This window comes from Trachurus japonicus, chromosome 10, assembly GCF_045865225.1.
Source record: "Trachurus japonicus isolate A0001 chromosome 10, Traja_1.0".
NCBI lineage: Eukaryota > Metazoa > Chordata > Actinopteri > Carangiformes > Carangidae > Trachurus > Trachurus japonicus.
The window spans coordinates 6,562,420-6,583,533 of NC_140916.1; the positions used below are offsets into that span (position 1 = coordinate 6,562,420).

The following is a 21,114-nucleotide window of genomic DNA, read 5'->3' on the forward strand; positions in this document are numbered from 1 at the left end:
CTGTTCTGAGCCTTAGAGTTTACCCTGTTGCAAAAGAGAGGCAGAATATAATGTAATGTGAATATGGATCTGGATAAGCCTCTGTTGCTTTTTAAACCTCAAGTCACAATTTAAAATATATGAGATTTTGAGTTATTTGTCAAGTATTTACTGTATACAACTCTTTGCTCGAAATGAAAGTTTAAATAGATCTTTCAGAATTTGAAAATGTACACATCCGGTCATGTATATAGAAGGAAGGAAAGTCTTCAATCAATGAATCAACAAGGCCAGTGTTTGCCAGTTAGTGTATTCACAGAGAATGTTACACTGTAATGACAGATTAGGAGTTAAAGTGAGACTAAATATTCTGTTTGACTTCCATTTCAACCAAATTGAATGGTTGTTCAGACAAAAAAAAATGTTGTTTTTTTTGTTTTTTTTAAATTGTGACACCCTGAACCTTGTAGGAGCAATGGGTATACTCAACACCATATCATAAAATGGCTTATTAATGCCTGACAAATTTTCAGTCTTGAGAGGTAGAAAATGTAATAAAACTTTGTTTAAAAAAAAAAAAAGAGAAAAAAAACTTAACAGGGTCCTAAAATATTTAACCAGCAATTACTACTTCATAAAAGTTTGCTGTGAAATAATGCCAGTGAACAAGGACATTGACTGATCTACAAGTCACCAACTAATCATGTTATTAATCACCATTATTATAACGTCAGCTAAAAGCCTCACACAGCCGAGACAAAAAGAAAGAATAAGAACATAACAATGCGTTTTTGGGTATTATTCACCGACACCCAGACAATTCCTGGAATTTCTACACCGTCAATTCCTGTAAAACTTTTTTTTTCTCCTCTTTCATTCTACCCAAAGCTATGCATAACCCAGCAAACGCATCGACTCGTCCAAACACAATAGCCCACATTTGCGCCAGACAAGCAGCTGAATCATCAGACATCCATCCCTTTGTAACCGAAAAAGAGAAGGCGAACAAGAGTGAGACCACAGCAGGCAGATGATTATGTGCTGTCGTCAGAACCTCCATCACCTCCCTGAAAGACTCCAAAATGTCTAAAGCTTCCATTTGAGGGACAAACCTCTGGTAAAGCACTGAGCAGACTGGTAAGAGGAAAGGAGAGAGTTGGAGCACTATAAAGAGAGTGAGAGAGAAGATGAGAGAGGAAAGGGAGTTCTTATCTATTCAGTATGTTCCCCGGCCGAGGAGCAACAGCATGACAAATGTAATGAGTCTTTTGCCCAACTGACAGCTATCAGAGATTATAGGAGAATATGGAGGGGAAAAAAACATGCAGAAAATTAAAAGGGAAAATCGTGAATTGTAGCATCTCCTCCCAAATGTATTGGCAACTCATGCCACAGCCTGAGATAGAGCAGGAGGTGAATGCAGTATATGAGAGTTCAAGAAAACAACACTTATGAAACTGGATTGGGTGTAGATATTGGATTTTAGCCAAGTGTCAGTTTCTTAATAGCACGGTGCATGTGTGATCGTTTTGTGCCTGAACAGGAATTAATCTCATGTCATCTTGCTTGTCGTCTCTTACACAAATATTCAACACTGACATTTAGACTCTGAAAGCCAATAAAAGGCTTAGTCTTAAACTGTGCTTTGATGATGACATGCAGTGTATTGCTGTCAAAGAGGGAGCTTTACCCACCAGGAGATGAAAACTCTTCCACAAGACCCAGCACAACACTGTGTGACCTGGGGAGACAAGCCATTTCATTCTCCCAAAACAACTCTTTGCTCTTTGTGGGATTTTAAGGTGTCTAGGCATTCTTACTCCCCCCCCACAGACTCCTTAAAGCTTAAGCAACTAACAAACATCCAAGCTGTACTTTGGTCTATACCGGCTGTAAAGCCCAAAGGAGGCCAGGATCAGTGACCTACACTAACAAGTGCAGTCCCAGTGTCCTGCTGAGTCTTTCATAGTCTGGCAGAAGCAGGGTTATAGGAGCTCGTCCAGTGTAAGAGACACAAGTGCTGCTGGAAGAGTCCAGTCCCCTTAGAGGCAGAGGAAGGATCCCTGTACTTCAACTTCATCTTTTGTTACAATGAACAGAATCCAGGTCTGCCTTCGACTACTGTAGTGTACGTAATGACCTAATTGTACTGGGCACCAGCAGCTCACAGCTCAAGACCACATTTTAAACTGCTATCAGTCTGAATACTCTTCTAGATGTCTTTTCTATGTGAGTCTGGTCTTGTCAAATCTTTGCATATACTGTATTCATGCCTGAATGTCAATCTTTGAATGTTCCAATTTCAGAAGGGGCAAAGCTAAAGGAAATGTTTCTTTTAAAGGGGACCTATCATGTTTTTCCAGCTTTTCAGACTCATAAATATGTTTAAAACGTTGGATAATGGTTTTAGAGGACGTGGAAGTGCCATATCATGAGGTTTATGCATTTGGAGGTGAGCCCTGCAAGATGTTTTGGATGGCTCTGCATGTTGTGTTTTACTGTCTTGTACTGCCTACTTTATTTCCTGGTGTAGGGCTGGTACGTCTCTTTATGAAGTTTTAATATTTTTTCATCCAAGAACGTAACTGTTTAGATCCCGATGTGCGGTTAGTTTATCCAAACAACGGCTGTTTAGAAGTTTGCTCCGATGTTTCAGAGAAGTAAGTGAAGCTCTACCTCGTCACAGAGGCAGCAGCCCGTCTGCAGAGCTGCTCGGCCGGCCAACCTCTGTCGTCATCCCGGGGCAGAAAACGATCGCTAATTAATATACCTGCAGGTTTTTTAGAGGTTTACCACCGGCTGGTTAAATTCTTTTTAGGAGATAAACGTTGGTCCCATTGATGAAATCTAACAATTATGGGAGCTGCATAAATTTGTTTGAATTTTCATGTGTGTATTGGACAGAGGAGCAGCACTGCCTTGGGGCTCTGTAGCCTAGGTACAGAAATCGCCACATTTACATCAATAAATAAATGTTTTACAATGAACCAATCAGTCTGCATTAAATTTTATTCTATTTAATTAAGTTTTGGAAACCTGCGCCCGTGTCCCGACCCGTCACCTGTGATTATTTCTGAATTCAACCCAGATCCAACCCACCCATCAATATTAAGACCCGTTGCCCGACCCTTTGCCTTTGCCGTCATGACCGGCGATAACGGGGGTAAAGCCGTACTCGTTCACAAAAAAAAGAGAGAAAAAAAAAACTCTTTTGCGTCTATTTCCTGGACGGGAAATGAGAGCGGCTGCAGTATAGTATGCAGTTCAAACAGCAGCAGCCATGTTTCTCCCAGGATTCTTGGTAGCCATTGTCATGGTAAAGCAACGCAGAGGCAGTGGCGCATTTGCATTTAAAGGGACAGGCACTGAAACAGACAGTTTAGCAGAAGGCTGTTTTGAGAGGATGAACAGAGAGCTGTGACCTTTGGGTATTTTGACCGAAGCATGTAACAGACATGTCTTTAAGATACTCAGGAACTATTTTAATTTGTGGAAAAGGAGCATAATAGGTCCCCTTTAACCTGATTTGATATTCAGTCTTTGACCTACTCGGCTAACAACAAAACCATAGATCAATTGTCACAAAACAAGCGCCACAACAAAAACGTGAATATGCAAGTTGCTCCTCACCTTGATACAAGAGACACAGCATTTCTGTTACCACCTAAAGAGCAAAGCGGTCAATACTGTAACTACCCTACTTTCACAGTGGAAAACTGAGGGTGCGGGGAAAGGATGAAGGCGGCAAAGTCGCAGTAAGGACATCCGAAAGTGGCTGATGGAGGCAAAACACAAAATGGATGGCTGAAACATTGACCTCGTTAAAAAAAAAAAGCCAGTATCAATCTTTCCCTGCTATTAGGATATAGGCAGGTTATTCTACTGAGTGAATGTTTAATGAGCTTTAATTAGTTTTTAAAAAAAACTGGTCAGTAATGGCACATAAGTGGCTCAACTGTTGTGTCTGCATTGTGGCTTGATAAAAGGTTGAGTACTGACTGTGTTACATTGTATGAAAACATCCATAACACAAGGACAAAAAGGACACAACTTCCTTTTATGTGCTGCAAAAAGACATTTAAACACAGGTGAGGACGATAAATCGTATGACATATGTAAATACATCTTGTGTTTAATGAATTCAGTGTTTTCATATTTGCAAGTAATCTGCTGGGAATAAACAATTGAAGCATTGGTATCTAACCATATCCCCTATTTCAATGTAGGAACTGTTTTCCTGAAACCTCTTCCAAGTAAATCCCCTCTTACCTGCATGTAAATTGTTTTATTTTCTGCTTCTTTCATGTTTTTGTATTTAAACTTTTGTTTATTTGACATTTAAACCTTTCAAAAGGCTTTGAATGTCAAAATTCAAATCACTTTTGGAACAACAACATGAATTATGTGTTTTCGTATTTAGAAAAAACGTATCTAACATATGATTTTATAATCCAATGTAATAAATCCCTGTAATAAAAAACGAAGGGCATTGTAGGTTCACAACAAAATTGTGATATAAGGTTTCTACATCTGAACTGTGGACATTGCTCATTGACATCTGATCTTTGTTTTGTTTGTTTTTCCAGGTGTATAGCCCAAAAACATGTTTTTTTTGTTTTTTTTTTACCTCTTATGCTCCTGTTCTGTCTCAACTGCCAAATGGTACAACATCCTCTGCCCCTTATTCTTCGCCAGCTACGTCACCCCTGACCCTACTAATGCTGCTTGTCGACACACATGGAATGGGACTTTTCCAAAGGTGATACGACACTTATTGCCCTTGGCAGCTCGCCCAGAAAGGTCACACTTCAAAGTGACACAGGCGGCAAGGTCACTGTCAATGGAGGCTGTTTGTAGATCAGACCCCCTGCCCCAGACAGCCTCTTCCTGGTTACTGTATCCCAAAAGGTCTATGCTGCCACCAGCAGTCACTTAGCACATCACATCTACAACAGACACCAGACAGAAATCCTTTGTGTTCCTCTTCCTTATCTCTTGTGCCAAGCATATCTTTTTTGTACATAAAAGAAACAGCGGCTATACTTCTTATGTTTTATTTCAGTCGGCGTTGCTTTTAGTGAAGTTGTAAGCCAAGTACAAGACCGCAAATATGAATAAAAAAAAACAAAAGCAAAAGAACTACACAGCAAAACACAGATATGCTCTTATTATCAAATATTTAATGGAGTATATTGTTCTCAATGTACTTGACCAATGCTTTTGTTCATGTTACTTTTATGAGATTATAGTAAGTCCAGTATTTGCACTGTTTACCCGGACGTCTTCCCTCAATTCCTTCTATTTTTGTGTACCAATTAATGAGATTTATTTAAAATATTTTTTTTTTGTTAGATAAAGCATACTCTATTTAAATCAGAACTCTTTCCCTCCTTCCTTTCAGCGGCAGTCGACCATGATGACTAAGCATATTCCATAAATGACCCAGCTGTTCGAGCATATTGTGTTTCGCCTCATCAGGGATTCAAAGGGGCTGACAACAGATCAGTCGCATCCGTTCACGGCTTGGTCTCCAGCTGACCAGACCTCAATTTAAAATAAGGTCTAATGTTTGTCTGAGCCAGCTGGTGTTGGGTATGTTACAGATGTGTGGCCCATGATAGCCAACATGAGCATGTTTATGAGTTTCTACGTGACAGCAACAATCAAATATTACTAGTCTGTAATGTGAATGTATATGTGATGAAGACGCAGCTGTGTGACATAAATATGAGGGAACTATTCCTACTTTTGCCATTACCCAGAAACTGGATAAATTGATTATGTGAATGTATTGGTAAACCAACAAATTACATTTATTTTGATATAGTACATGAATTATATTTTAAACAAGGCCATGTTCCATTTATATCTCTGAGAGGCTTTCATTGACCGAGTTTGAATCTGATATTTACAAAGTACATATTCCCAACAGTATCCAAAGGTCATAGTGAAGAAAAAAACTTAAATTTGAAACCCAGTGTTTCTGTCTGTGATCATTGATTTTTCTTCCACGTCCTTAATGGACAGGCTAAAAATATACTGTTCTGCTCCTGGGTACAGGCCTGCTTTTGGACAGACCTCTATATACATATGTCCTCTAACAACAAATTATTCACCATGTATTTTGACAGAATGTAGAGCATGTGTTTTTTATAATATGAAAAGTGTCACATATTATACCAAGTTATGTATTCGAAGCGCTTTTACAAGGTGAACCTTAAAGATCTCTATGGCTGTATGTAAAAAGATGCCACTGCATTGCAGCTGATCTTTGAAACACTGTAACAAATTCAATTTATTTTCAATCTCAGCTTCATTTTTCACAGGTTCAAATGCATATCAAGTATCAAATATGTGTGCCTTGTGCCATTCTATGTGTGTATATACAGTATATGTCACATTTTCTTCTAATAGATATTGAATAGCCAAAGGGTAATAGGTAATCCTGACAAGAAATGAACAAACTGAACCTTAACCTTTACTTGAAAGAGCAGTTGAGTCCACTCAGGCAAATACTTTGTCCTTCTGAAAAATGACAATGAAATCATCTGTCCTGCCTCATTTGCTTCAGATATAACATGATGTTATCAGAGATCTGCAGCATAAATAATGCAGTGGAAATTCCACAACTGGTACCTTGCCAATACTTTAACTCGCCGCTTCCTTAAAGTTAACTCCATGATGAAGAATGACATCTTAAAAAAAAAACAGCCGCATTAATCAGTGATATTCATGATATTCATGAGTGAAGTCTCAAGGTACTACATGGCAATCAAAAACTCAGATATTAAAATATTAGGCTTGATTTGCAACTTCTGTGACTGACTGATATTTTGCTGATACCCAACCAAATAGGCACACATGATTGCAAATGATTTATTATACTTGGAAGCAGGTGTGTCAGACTTCAGCTGCCTACTGGCGTGTATGCATACTGATTCAAACTCAGTTTCTGTGAGTAATAAATCAAAAGCCCAGCATTTTTGCCATCAGAGTTGTTTCGTCTGATTCCTGCCCCATGTGAACATGCTGTCAACAGCACTGAATAATCACAAGGTAGATGAGAGCTCCTTCCCTCTGTTCTGTCCATCCGGTGATACAGTGGATGCATAATATCACTGAAAATGGAGGGCCTTGTCTTTGACTCCTGTGCCAACATCAGAAATGGGAGAAAATATGACTGCATGCTGCATATCCCCTTTTTACACAGAGAGAAGGGGATTGCACACACAGAAACAGGTTCCCACACCTGCAAACAGTGCACACACACACGTCCTATTTGCTTACACACACAGACACGGATGTATACAAGGCCAGAAGCCCACACATTCACACACACACACACACACACACACAGTCTCGCACCAATGCACATATACAGCGCCTGGACCGAATCATTTACCAAATCCAAAGGGCTGAAAGAGGCAGACACAGCATTGCTAATTCAGAGTTAAAGGAGATACAAGGAAGAGCAAAGTCGGTCTTAGTACTCTCCTTTAACCATGCTGCTCCATATCAGAGGCAATGCGTCAGTCCTACCATGGTTAACACTCAATAAAACATCAAAAGGGATGAAGCTCAGAGCTCTGGACAAATACACACCCACGCAGATATCAGATATACACTCAGAAACTCCCTTTTACTCCTACACACTCTCTCTCACACTACTATGTGCACGGAAGTACACATATTTGGTATATACATACTGAAGATGTAGCTCATTAGATTAAATGAATAGAACGGGCAGAGAAGATGAGAGGTTTGCATCTCTTTCAAGAGGAAGCAAACACACACGCACAACGTCTCCTGAATGCTAAATGTGATTTCAATAGAGCATTTGTGCACGGCAGCTTCTTGCAATCAAGCCATATATGCAGCAGAACAATTGGCTATTTGAGCCACCTATAGCCAGTCAACGCCAGATACACAGGAGGCTGTCATCAACTTCCCATCAGGCTCCACTTCCCCCCAGTGGATGTTTTGCAAGAGAGACACTTCTTTTGAAATTTTTATATCCAGAGGCAAAGACATTTAATGGTCACTGTTTTGCATGTTACATGAGGAGGTGGCATTATTATCATCTGCCCAGACTAAAGGTGGGCTTTGACAGCTTAGACAGGATATTTATTATTCAATTATTTTAAATATTTCAGAGGACCGACAGGATGCTCATGCCATCATTAATATTTCAACCGTTGCCTTACAAAAGGAGGTAACCTCGCACTGATATTGATCAAGAGGGCAGCAGATTCACTCCACCCAAAGAGGAACACAATATTGAACCTTTATCCCTCTGTCTGTGAGTCTGTGCACTGTCTACTAAAACAGTTTTCATTTCCATCTGAAAAGGACCTTGGCCGGCAAGAGACATAGGGAAATTCATCACTTTTCCATATGAGAGACAGGGGAGAGAAAAACAGAGTGATAACGAGAGGTGGAAAAGAGACGCGCTGCTGGACAAGGATCGTACCGACAAACTTAAATCACCACTGAGGGTGGATAAAATGCAATGAAGCACTCACCATTATGAATAACAATGTAGCAACTGTACAAAAGTAATTCACTGCACTCACAGATGCTAGCTGTTGCAAAGACGAGGACAAACAGCCACCGCAATTATGCCCCTTCCACTAGCAGCCTCCCCTGGTGATAACCGCCATGTAGCAAGGATGCAAAGAGATGAATTGCTTTGCAGACAGGCATCTCCCCTCTCAGCAAACACACATGCACAAGTATGCAGATACATAGAGACTCATTCTTCTCTGCAGAAGGGAGTAGCCTTCCGATAGCCATAAAAAAAAGCAGCATGTACATGTAAGCCCCGGGACATGTTTTTGTATTGAGACATTAATCCCAACTTTGCACTTTCTGTAAAACTAGATAAATACAATCTAGGACAAGACACACAAACCATTTCGATTTTTCCTCCTCTCTGCTCCCCCTTTTCATTCTATCTTTCATGCTGTGTTTTCTAATCAGCCCTCAAAACCTTGCATATACAAGAAGCTGTGGATGTGTCCTTACCTTGAAATACCGTCCAGAACCCTATAGTCCACAAGATAAGCTGTCTGAAGCTCAGTGACGTTCCACAACCAAGAAGAAAAGGGCAAAATCCTCCAAGTCTTTCACAAGCAGAAACCAATTCAAAGCCTTTTTTCTGACTGGAACTTACTTTATGTGAACGGGATGTCCTTCATTGATTCTGCGCATAATCTGTTTCCTCTTTACTTCCCTCGTTCAGAAGCAGTTTTGGGTCGGTTTCCCAAGATATTCCACCTTCTCACAGTGAAATGATTTCATGTATTCAACTGGAGAATGTGTGTGCCAGAGACAAGACAAGAGAAAGAGGCACTATAGGATCTCTTCTGGTGCGCACTACCAGCTCCACTGCAAGTGAATCCAGCCGGTCCTCACAGCTTTCCTCCTGCCTTCAGGAATGAAATTCAGCATTCACTGCTCATCCCCACAACAGGGGGAGAGTGTCTCCCCCCCCAGATGGAAACTTTCAGGCACCTCTGTAAAAAGCTATAAGAGGTGATAGTGGATGCCAGTAAGACCTGATTATGTGTTATTTTCCTCGATATCCTCCCTCTTCAGTGGATTTTTTCCCCCTTTTCCTTCTCCAATTTGCCTGTTATGTAGCTCTCTCCTCTCCGGAACAGGCTCTCACAGAATGGATGCTGAGAAAGCAGCGGAATGAGGCGAACCGCTTGTTCTCCCACTACGCTTCTCCCTCTCTCACTCACACTCTCTCTCTCTCCCTCTCTCGCCTTCACCCTCCCTCATACATGCTCCCTCCTTCTCAATGCACCTCCCCACCCTTTCGTTTTTCTCTCTCCTCCTCTCCTTCCCTCTCATACATACACACACACACACACAGCGATATGCACTTCTCTAGCTTTGGCTTTTGACAATTACTGCTGTGCCATTTCCAGCCATGTCAGACAGGAAGGTTCACCGCCCATATTCCTCAGTGAAACAAATAATGCTTGATAAATATGTAAAATTAAATAGATATGAAGAGAAGGTGCAGCAGCACGGAAACAAGCACTGAGCCACAGGGCAATCTAATCTCTTTTCTTCATCTCTGTTACCTGATTATTAAAAATCCCTAGAGTTTGCATTGTTTTGCATCTCTTGTTTTTTTGTAACTTTCTTTTTTGTTTAGGCGAGTCAGTTCAGTAGTTGATGCTGGCCAACTGTCAAGAGTGACTGAAGAGGAAGACAAAAATAGCAAGCAGGAGAGCAGCACACTGCATAGAAACAAGGACAAAACATGTGCAGTAGCGTCCTGTATAATTATGTAATTAGCCACCTAAACAAATTGCCAGAAATTCTGTTATCATCGTGTGTACATACACAGTGATTAGTAGCCCAGAGGTATAGCACAATAACAAAAAATGAGAAGAACAATTGGAAACAAAATCAAATTCCGAAATGATTCTGGAAAAGCTTCCCACGCATACAGTATCTCACCTCCCCACATGTATTGTATTTACTGAGAGACCCTTTATGGCATACTCAGCTTGTCGTGTACCGAGAGTTGCATACATGCTGTTTTCACACAGCTACTAACTGTAAATAACTAACATTGATAAATGCAGGCAATTATCTTGCTAAGCCAAGGCTTCACAGTCCACATAATGGTGTTTTTATTTCATTTTCTATTTTTTCTGTTCATGCCATGTTTAACCCCGCACACATTCATCAGTTAGAAACCCGCCGCAGCATGAGAATTTAACCTGTCAGTCATGCATAAGTGTAACAGCACACACAGGGTATGCAGAAGACACATTAGTTCCTTTTTTGGTCTTGATAAGACGACACTGACCTTGATGTTATCAAGGAAAGGTCACATCTCATCAACACCTTGTCACCAAAGCTCTGAGGCTCATGTTAAAATGCCTTTGGCAGGGTCACTTGCCTACTGTATTCCATCCATCATGTCTATGTCTACACTGGGGAGTCGTGTCAACAATGTCATTCCACTTTTCCCCAGGAAAAGTGTAGCATTTTAAAAGCTAAACAAACCAGAGTATTATCCACAAATGTGTCTCCTACTACTGTCTTGAGCCCAGCTCTCTTGGACAGCATATAATCTGCATCAGCATCCGTTGTCATGTGATGTCACCACGTCAGTTCAAGTTATTGTCCTTTTTTTCCTCAACGTCAACATGTGTCAGCGCTCTAGAAAAAGCAGAAATTATATCACTTTCACTCCCATAATGTCACATCTCACTCTACCTCCAGTACTTCCTCTGAACGGGCATCAGTTGACTAATACTGATGCAATGCTTTCTGATGTATCCAGTGTGTGTGTGTGTGTGTGTGTGTGTGTGTGTGTGTGTGTGTGTGTGTGTGTGTGTGTGTGTGTGTTGCACTTAGGAGTACAAGACCCTTGGCTGCTTCAGTGGTGGTAATGAGCCGCTTAAATTGCAAGATGGTGGTTGCACTAAGCTTCTCCTATGTTAAAAACGTGTGCATGCTTCATGCATGACTGAAGCTTTATTACCATTATTAATCCAATTATGAGGCAATACATCATCCGTGGGTGGTCTGGGATTAGTTAACTTTGACAATGTTGACTGTAGTAAACGTCTCTGCACCTCTACATAGCATCTACCAAAAAAGAAACATTTGTCAGGAGACAATCTCTAGTGATTACAAAAACTGTTCTGAGCGGCAAAAACCATCCACATCAACATCAACTAATTTATGCTCTCCATTAGGTGACAAAACAGAGAACAGAACAGCATCATGTTTTTTTATAATAATAATAATTTCCCACACCGATGCACATACCTTTTATGTTTTGAATGTTTGGTCTCAACGTCTACTGTATAGTCAAATCTGTGGAACAACCCACATTCATAATTAAGAAAAAGGATATACCACCAGTACATCACATTAAAAAACAATCTGCCAGTTAGAAGTACCACAAATCAGACAACAGCAAGTAAAAAGGGAAAATAGTGAAACTGAAGCAGAGTAAAATGGCTCCACATAATTTTAGCTTCATGCAGGAATGACAGAGCAGAGATTTACAGATCAGTTGTTGAGCAAAGAGTCAGTTTTCAGCAGCGTGATCAAGTAGCTTCAGCAATCAGTCTCAGATATCCCACTCCACACTGGTCAAATACACTCAACAATAGTTCATGTCACGCACAAAACAGCAAAGACACAGTGACTCACGACTGTTCATGAAGGTAAAGTTTTTTTAGTTTTTAGTTTTTTTTAAATGTAGCTGTCAATTAAAGTTCTTTGAAAGAAAAATCATATTTGCCCACATTTATTATCAGCAGACCAGACTTTTAGAAGAAAAAAAAATCTGTATGGGCCAAGAAAAGAGCAACCAGTGAATCATCTCTACTGTACCACACAGGTTAGTTGTCAGATTGATGTTCACAGTCCATGCTGAAAAGCAAACACCTACATCCCATCCTCTTAGTGCTCTTTCCACATGCTGTGCTGGACAGCGCTTTACCACTACCAGATGGTGCAGTGTGTGGCTGAATGGTGAGACCATTTCAACTAACACTGTCTCAACTTAAATGTATCATGAATGTTCTTCAAGCGGCAGCAGTATTCAATATGTTTCCTGTGAAAGGCAAGTGTCTTTACTACAATCTCTCCCTCCGCCATTCTGCCTCTCCCTCTCTTTCTCTCTCTGTGGTACAGCTTGCAGATAAGCCTGGGTAAGCCCTCTGGCTGAGGCACCAGCACGGCCCTTCCTGAATTTCATTATCGAGGAAGCACAGTTACCAACCAACTGTCCACGGTCTAGATCCATGTTCCAAACAGCCGGCAACTACAACTCATTTGCTGTTCCATTGTCAATGCAATTTGGCCATTTTGGAAACTTCTCAACAGAGGCCTCTAGTGTATCTAGTCAGTTCTCCTTTCCGCCCTAAATGTCAATTTTAACATGTTGACCCACGAACCAAACTACAGCAACACAGCACAAACCACAACATTTTCTCAGTCTAAATAGCCAAGTGTTTTAATAAACTAACCACAATGGTTCCTAAATGACAATGCAGCTGCCAAGCACAGATCATATGGGTAAATCATTGGCAATAATAATTTAATTCACCATCAGTGCTATCTGTGGGATTCATTTAGTCTGGTGATTGCCTTCTCTAACTTACAATTAAAGATAGAGCGGAATAGGTGAATGGATTATACTGATTCAGTGTCATTTGAGGATATTGTGACAGTAACTTGCAACAAGCAACAGTGAATATTTTAATTTCTCTCAGTTAAGTGTGGTACCACGGAGCTCTGTACAGGATGCGTCCATGCACACTCCTGATTATAGGTTACCAAAAGATTTTTCGGCACTTAGAAGACACAATCACTGCCATTGCTCATGTAAAATGGGACAGGATAGCTTGAAATAGAAAAACACAAGAATGTGCTTCAGGTTGCATTTACATGTGTATATATTGAACACGCAACTCAGTATGCAGACTGTGTACATGGCATGAGTGACTAAGATAGAAACCAATCTGATTTGACAGGTGCACGTGAGACAGACAACTGGGAAATGTGGTTGAAACCTTTTCTGTGTAGAAACATCATCACAAGACTAATAATAGTAAATACACGGATAAGACAGTACAGTATAACATTTGCCCATTAAGAATGTTTTAATGACCAAGTATGTACCTTGAGGCTATCCTATGCAGTAGCCTACATCTTAATGTGTTAGCATATTCTGGTATAAACAAGTATTGATGGGTTATTTAAAGACATCTTAATCACATCATGAATCCTTTTTTTTTTTTTTTTTTGCAAAATTTGCTCGACAAGTCAACACAGCCTGATGACACAACTCACCCACCTTACAGAGGGAAGTAGAGCCAGCAATCTTCTGGAGCGTCCTGATGACTCAGTGACAGCCATGATGCTCTGAGTTTGAGTTTTGCCTCAACAAGCCTTCGCCACAAATCAAATCTTCCTTTCCACCTCATCCTGTCTCCATCCTTATCCAAGAAAAAGCAAAAAGAAAAGCACATAATATGTTTTCTATATTTTGAGGTCCAACTGAAAATGGGGACATGAATGTAAACCATTAATAACTCATGTGAACTACTAGGCTATAAGTTATGAGTATCTGCAGGCCACATGCTCTTAATGTTGCTGTGTCCTTTATTCAGAGATGGACAGAGTACTCGACCCCACTACTTGAGTAAGAGTACAAATACTACTGGTCAAAATGTACTCCGTTACAAGTAAAAGAAGCTCAGTCGACATGTTACTCGAGTAAGAGTAAAAAAGTACTTGCTTTTAAAGGTACTTAAGTATCCAAAAGTAGCCTACATGCTTTAAAATTTATTTTAAGTAAAAGTAAGAGTACATTTCTTATTTTTCACATCAATGAATTACTATAATTTCTTCTAAATGAATTTAAGGACCTTTTAACTCTTGTTTCTGAGAATTAACTCTTTGAAACCAGCTGCACTGATGTGCTGCTTTTAGGGGTTAGAGTTTCCTTCTTTGACAAACACAGCTTGTGTTCATAGTATTTTAGAAAGAGCAGACCTGAAAGTAACGAGTAGCCTACTTTTCAGCCTTCCTAGAAATTAACTTGAGTAAAAGTAAAAATATTTGTCTTGGAAATGTATTGAAGTAAGAGTAATAAGTAAAGAAATATAATACTCAAGTAAAGTACAAATCCTCATGTAGCCTACTTAGCCTACTCAAGTAAATTTACTCAGTTACTGTCCACCACTGCCTTTATTTATTTATTTTCTTAAAGTCTAGTTTCTTAAAGTTCTTCTAACATCAAAAGCATCCAAAGCATAAACTTAACAAGTCATGTAATATCATCAATGTGAACTAGTAAGTTAGCTAGTTAATGGGCTCCTGAAACATATTAAGTCAACTAAGCCAAATAATATAATTAGCCTACTATATTGACAAACATAAGCTCACGTTTACCAGCATTTACCCAGTTGAAGTTGAGTCCTCCTCGCCGACAGGCTTTTATCTTTCATTAGCTTGTCCGCGGTTGGTTCAGCTGTTGGTCACCCACAGTCTGGCTGTTTTGAGACGGTAACCCGCCCCGCACCGTGGTGGAAGCTGTGGCCTCGCCCGGTGAGCTCTCAGCGGCTAACAAGCTGCTGTCTGTCCGGTCCATGCTGCGCTAAGCAGGCTAGGTGGCACTCGACAACGACTTCATTTCGTCCCGTAGCGTCCAACTTGTGTATAAAATCCTGCTGCTGCCAACAGTGAGAGCTCTACAAACTTTCTGCATGGCAAAAACCACCTGAGCTTACCTGGAGACCACCTGACACACAGGTGGGTCCAGGCTCCACATCCTAAGTGCAGCCTAGCCTACCTAACCGGACTGAACCACTGCAACATGGGAGGGATGAGAAAAATTTTTGGAAGAAAAAAAAAAAAAAAAAGTTGTCATTTAACTTTTATTTTAACTCGGGAATACACTGATATGGAGAATTAATTTAAAAGCTGAGCAACAGCTAAATCAGAAGGTGCTGAACACAAGAAACTGCTATTAATGAGCTTACATGGAAGTGGAAGAAAAGAAAAAAACGTGTAAAAAAAAAGAAAAAAAAGTCAGGGAAAACCTAACCCATGGCTAATAAAAGCTCATAGCTATTGAAAGGAAGCACAGTCAGTTAGAAATGTAAAATAGCAACTAGAGGTTTGAAAATGAATAAAACCCAGTTTATTTCACACCTTACAAAGAGAGGGCAACACAACCTTAGCATAAACAAATAAATTTAGCCTTCTTATGTAGCCTAGGCTACTCTAACCTTTTTCATCAATTTTGTAAAGTAAACGTTTGTAGGCTAATGCAAATAAGCTAGAGTTAAATAAAGCTTTATTTAAAGTTAGTATTACTGTAAGTAGATTAGATTTGGAGTTTTTTTTTTTTTTTTTTTCCTGTTTTGGCTTCACTGAACTTGATCTTGGTTTGTGGCTGCAGTTGTTGTTGTTTTTTTTGTTTTTTTGACGTGCACTTTTGCTATTAACATCATTATTTTAATGGTGTGTTCTCTGCACCGGTCCAATGTCCTGCTTTTGAGTCATGATTTTCACACATAAATAAAATCTTGCTCACTTAAAGTTGCAAGCTTATTTTGGGACTCTAGAACGGATGTTGGCTTATAGTACTGAAAGTAAACAACAATTCATTCAGCATTATTACTATCATCATCCTCGTCATCATTGTTATCACTCTAATTGTTATTTATTTAGTCTTACTGTTTTTACCTTGGTTGATAACTCGGCTCTCGAGCTATTTTCTAAAATATGTTACTTTACAACATTGAATTTCTGCCCTCAGGTATATCTATTATCATCCTTTTTCTTTTTTCTTTTTTTTTGCAGGCTTAAAATGAAAACAGGCTCACACATCTTGTGCTGATCCTGAGAAGCCTTATTTTTCCAGCAAGTCGGTGCACAACGACCAGGGAGTGTGTCATCTGTTTACAGTCTAACATGCTGAAAGAAACTGTCTTTGTGATCCGGTGACCTGGGTGCACGTGCCACGTGGCATTTCCTCTTATCCCCTCCCTCTACGTCTCCATTGACACTATTAGCCAAACCATATTTGTGTGATTTTAACTGTTGTCCATGACCCTGACTAGCCTCTCACACTCGGGTATCAGGAGCAGTATTCATCCTTCATGGTTGGTCTTGTCATGTTTTTCTAGCTATTTGTTAAAGTGTTTACCGTATGGCTCCAGTGGCTCCTCCTGGTGCAGCATTTGGAATCATTAAAGCCTGGGATTCCTGCAAAATGTTGTCTGACACTTTTAGCCTTGAGGTAAATGAAATAGCTTGTCTCCACCCCATCGATCAACAGTGGAATTGAAACTCTGACATGTTAAGGGAGAACTAATTGGGTGTGGGGTTGGGGGGGCATATCTCATTAAGCCTCATTAGAATAAAGATCAGAAAGACACCCGGCACATTTCTGTGATCCAGAACTTTTAGCTGCCCCATAATATGATAATAAATCCCCAGACTAATTGATTCTGAGTTAGATGTCTCCATTATTACTTAACTTTACTTTACCTCCAGGGGGGAAATCCTCCTTACCCTCTGGTAATGGCACAGGAACTCAGGTATAGGACCAAACTTATGAACAAAGGCAATGCATAATTCAAACTCAAAACAAACAGGGGACAGCATATTAAAGACTTTTCCAAATGTTGGATAAATAAAGAACACACATATATCACCAGAAAGTTATAAGTAAGAAGGGAATGGACTATTAGGCCTCTCCTCTTCCTTGTGCTATAGCTGAATCACCCATCAGGCATATCAGGACTAATGTGAAATCATAACTGGCTACGCTCATGTGAAGTGTCACAGTGGTTCAGCCATGTATGTGTGATGTCCAATGAGCACTTCCAAGACAGATGTTGTAGCTATAATGTAAATAAAGCTGATTATGTGACTTTAATAATAACAATTAGGGAGATTAAAAGCAGGAGAGACTGGCCAGTCCAGTGTCCAGCGCTCAACAGATACGGATATGGGACAGTGATGTAATTCAAGTAGCATCGACATGGGGGTGAGTCTGAGCTCTGACCTTACTGTACTGTAGGTTATATAATGATGCTGATTTTAACTTCAGCTCTGGAGTGGAGCTTTCTGCCTGCAGTGTCCGAGCATTTACGGCAGCCTTTCAGCACATCTGTGAATCAATCCTGAGAGGTCTGAAAGTTTGTGTGGTTTAACTTACATGGGTGTTTATGTTTATGCTGTGTTGTGATATTTCATTGATGCAAATACAGCCTGCTCCATCAATCAACTGGGCCAGAAAGGTAAAAAGCATTTAAAACTCTCCTTTTCCCCCTCGGTCTGTTCTTGTACATAATAGAGTAATGTGATCCATATTTTCTGGTAGCATCTTATTGATTTTATCTCCTTCATTTAGAAGCATGTGATGCACTGGCTCAGTAGTGTCCTGCTGAGCCGAGAAAGGTCAGTAACAGCAAAGCACTGTTGGGCATGACTCCATTCATTTCAGGGTTAATATATCATATCATAATAACTTTGATCAGCTTGACAAATCTGCCATTGTGTGGCTCTTACATCAGCTTGACATGTTTCTCACGGAATTTAATTGCTTCTAAATTTGTTCATTGCCAATACCATAACCTGCAGGTTATAAAAGAATGCAACACTTTTGAAGTTGGCCTGTTGTATAACTACTTAAAGTGATACTGCATAAAGAATAAAAGTAATTACAAAAAACGCTTGTACATATGAACCATGTCACATTTCAAACCACACACATTTTGATCGCATCAAAGAAAAACAATTTTAAAAAAAAAGAAAACTTTAACAATACATTACAAATGTTTGTGGAAACAATTTTGAGTAGGTTTCAGTTTTAGGATCGTTGAGTGGGACCCCACCAAGCTTACACACATCACACAAACAGATGGTAATTGCACTTGATTAGCTCACAGCATGTTACAGATTTCAGCCTTTTTTCAAGTACTGTATATTATACTAAAGCAATCAAAGGCACTGTACTGCCACATCTGACAGTAGCATCTGACCATGCTGCAGGTTTCGTTTTCCTGTTGAGATTAGAAATGGTGAGGTAAATTCAGACTAGAACAACTCAAGTCATAATTCAGTCTATCATGTTCAGCACTGTCACTGTCAGTCAACCTCACTTGATCTATTATAGTCACATGTCACAATGCATACAAGTGTCACTTTCTTTAATTACTTTGACTATCAATATCTACTTCATGTCACCTTTCATATATAATAGATGCTTATATGTTAATGATAAAATGAAATGGTGACAATCAGTGTAACTCAATGCAACTAAATACAGTAAGCTACTTTTGTGTGCAGGTCTCTGCAGAATGATTTCTTACTGTATTCCTCCAAAAGATATTCAAAAATTTTGGATTCTGAATAATTTTGTTGGGTTTCACAATATGACTGCTTCTTGTGGATTACACCATGTACCTACAGCAAGTGTCTTCTCTTGTTAGGGTTTTATACTTAAGATGAACATGGAAAAAACATTTTGGGGAATGTACAAGAAGAGAAATGACTGATGTGATGTTGTAGTACAAAAAGCTACCTGCAAGTTAAAACTGCACAGCTTTCTTTTTTAATGCTCAACAGATGCCTGAAGAAGCACACTTGATTCTAACTAATTGGCTTTTTGGTTTTCTGCTCATAAAATATTTGGCTGCTCCACAGAGAGCAACTACATATGCTGTATTACAATCACTATTATTATTAGTAGTAGGCTAGTCGTAGTAGCAGTAGTACTGTAGTATTGTTGTTGTTGTTGTCGTCTTGTTTTAATTTCCCATTAAGATGTTGAGTCTTTATTTTGTTGATGAAGAAAAAGGGAATAATATTTTGAATAAAATTAAATCTTATTCATACATTTTTATATGACAAGTTTTGAGATGATGGGTCCAAGTATTGTAATGCTTACTAAATGTTAAAGTCCAACATCCAGAGGAGTTCAAAGCTCTAAGGAGATGAAGCTTGCACCAAATGGCTCAGGATGACACACACTTCTGTGTTTTGAAGTCTTGGTTCTGATGGATTTTGGATATAGGAAGTTCGCCTAAAGTAAACATTCAATGGGTTGCCGACAAATGTCAAGAGTGTTTTTATAATGGGCTCTGGTTGTCGGAGGCGAGTTTGTGAGTTCTGGGGAGCCTTATTACTGTAGTTCTCAGTGAATTTCGACCACCCAAAGACTAAAATGCTGTGGGACACGCTGCTTTGAAGTGTCTCACCAGCTGACTCAGGGAGTTAGAACCTGCTCTGAAGTGTCGAGATTGTGGAAGACCATCCTCTGTGAATTTTGAAATCCAACACCAGATGAAAGACTTCAGGACTCTGAGAAATGGTGGTCAAGCCTTTCTGACCAAATAACTCAATGTGTTAGAACGTCTGAAGATGCAGGTTGAGTGCTTATGAGACTCTGGGAATTTCAAGTCCAACACCAAAGGTAAGGAGTGAAAAGCGCTTAAAAAGACACTCTTTTTTATTTTTTCAGAATTACTGTAAGAGAAAGAGTTGTCCACACACGGTCATAGTATTTTGTGTGTGTGTGTGTGTGTGTGTGTGTGTGTGTGTGTGTTTGAGTAGATATGTTGAATTTATTTGATGGAAAAAAAGAGAGGGGAAAAGCAGACATCCTGAGTCCACAGTAAAGTGTAGACTTGTCATGAGAAACTTTTCTCTCTGATAAGCCTCTTCTTACTTTCTGTCTCCCTTTGATGCGTCTTTTATGCGAACAATGTTTCCTTTTAAAACTTTCCTTCGCTGACAGACAAGCAAATGTATTACTTTTTGAAACAAAGTGAAAATGCCACAAAGGACACAGGACAAAAGGGAAACACAGAGGAAGAAAAGTTTCCACGCTTCCATGAACAATATGTTCAGACACAAAACATTATATTAAACCAAGATGCTTTCAAAACTCTCTTTTTTTTTAACCTCGTAAAATAAAGATATGACCAGAAGGTTGATGACCTCCAACAGTGGTTCTTTGTCAGCTCAGATGTGCTGGATGCTGGAAGATCAAGTCAAATGAGGATTATAGTGTTACTATATTATTAGGGTCTCATCACATCATGTTTACATTGGAGAAGGTTTGAATAGCAACACAATTTATATTTTAATCAGAATAATCTACAGTCACCATAAGCCTTTTTTAAGATAAAGGTTTCTTGTTATGCAAAATACACTTCAAAAGCCTACTGTATACTATACTGTTCTTATTTCTTTCATGTTTTATGTAGGTGGAGCAGAACGTGATCGTTGAGACATTTGTCATAATTAAAATCAGAATATGCACCTGAAACGTCACTAACCACAGTGAAAAATATGATGATGATGAATTCACAAAGATTTCAATTCCTCCTGTTATATCTTCGCACCCTACAGGCAAAGGCCACAAAAGTGCTTGTGTGGGCAGAAAAATACAAGATGTGTAGCAGTGAGTCAGAAAACAGTTCGTCCTCAGAAAAGAATATCGTCTGTGATTACTAGCTCAAGAAGAACGTTTAAGTAAAAAAAAAGAAAAAAAAAAGAAAAGAAGCTATCACAATGGAATTGTTTTTAGCATCAGAATATTTCACATTCAATTTGAGGCTTTTA

The 21,114-nt window shown here is 39.4% G+C and overlaps 1 protein-coding gene across 2 annotated transcripts in view; it reads right to left on the reverse strand.

Moving 5' to 3' along the window:
• The window catches only part of lingo2 (leucine rich repeat and Ig domain containing 2), a 216,522-nt gene extending 202,577 nt beyond the window's left edge, over positions 1 to 13,945 (reverse strand). Inside the window, exon 1 of one of the 2 annotated variants that reach the window (XM_085789047.1) lies at positions 13,823 to 13,945. The gene's annotated coding sequence lies outside the window, so the exon portion shown is untranslated. Of the gene's footprint in view, positions 1 to 9,003; positions 9,738 to 13,822 lie in introns of those variants that run through there. The other variant, XM_085789046.1, reaches the window with a different exon arrangement.
• Between the last annotated feature and the right edge of the window lie 7,169 nt (positions 13,946 to 21,114).